This window comes from Gavialis gangeticus, unplaced genomic scaffold (assembly GCF_001723915.1).
Source record: "Gavialis gangeticus isolate Ggan-Ray unplaced genomic scaffold, GavGan_comp1, whole genome shotgun sequence".
In the NCBI taxonomy this organism is placed as follows: domain Eukaryota; kingdom Metazoa; phylum Chordata; order Crocodylia; family Gavialidae; genus Gavialis; species Gavialis gangeticus.
Window position 1 is genome coordinate 34,654,418 of NW_017729006.1, and position 1,065 is coordinate 34,655,482.

Here is a 1,065-nt window from a genome sequence, read left to right on the forward strand (position 1 = left end):
CCTGTGCCAGACCTCTGAGACAGGGATCAACTGGCCAGCCGGGCTAGGGACAGACATGCAAAAAGCCTGAGCCTGAATTGATTCCATCTTTGCAGGTTAGTTTAACCTGCCTAGGCTGAACTGGTTTGTAACCACACAGACATCTCCTGTGGGCTGAAAAAATGTCGGCACATGCCTGCAGTGGCTCAGGCTAGAAGCTGAGGGGAGCTAGAGCAGCCCTCCCTTTCCTTCCACAGTGCTGAGCTGCGGCGAGGGGGGGGAACATGGCCAGGCCCCGGCAGGACACTTTAATTAGGGAAGGGTTCACCTCCTACCTTCGCTGCTCCTGACCAGTGAGGGACTCTACATACAGTTAAAACTGTGAATTCTTTTATGCATTAAGAATTTACAAGGCACATTTCTAGGATACTCAGAAATGTTGATGTTGCACTCAATTTCTAAGGACAGTTTCAATTGCTACATTGAAAGCCAATAAGTTTTCTTACCAGCCTTCACCTGGTTATAATTTACTACAAATTATGAAATGAGCTAATTATTCACTCTATAAGGAACAGAATTTACCAGCTTCACTGGCCAGGCCATCATGGATGGCATTTTATAATATTACTGTAAAATTAATATTATTACTGTAACATTAATATTAACATTAGTAGCACAGCATTAACTTACACAGCCAGGAGTTATACAGGGAGTTGATAACAGTGCAAGTATCAGCCCATCAGCAAAACATAAGCCTCTCTCATTAGTTCAAGCCCTTCTTAAGCAGCTTTTTCCAAGGAAGGAATGCAGGAACATTACCAGCTACCTGTTTATTAGCTCCAAAAAGCCCTAAGCAGCCACTGTCCTGTCTGCCTTACACAGACACCTCTCAGCATTAGCTAGCACACCACATGTTGGCTACAGTCCATGCTCTGGGAGAGGGGAATCCCAGGTTGTGCAGGGAGTGGTGGTGGGGTGGGGCGGGGGAAGCCAGGCAGACTCTGCTCTACCTCCCATCTTTGCTGGAGCTTCAGCCAGGGAGCAGAGTGGTGGGGCCAGCCCAACTCTGTGGAGCAGAGAGCCCCG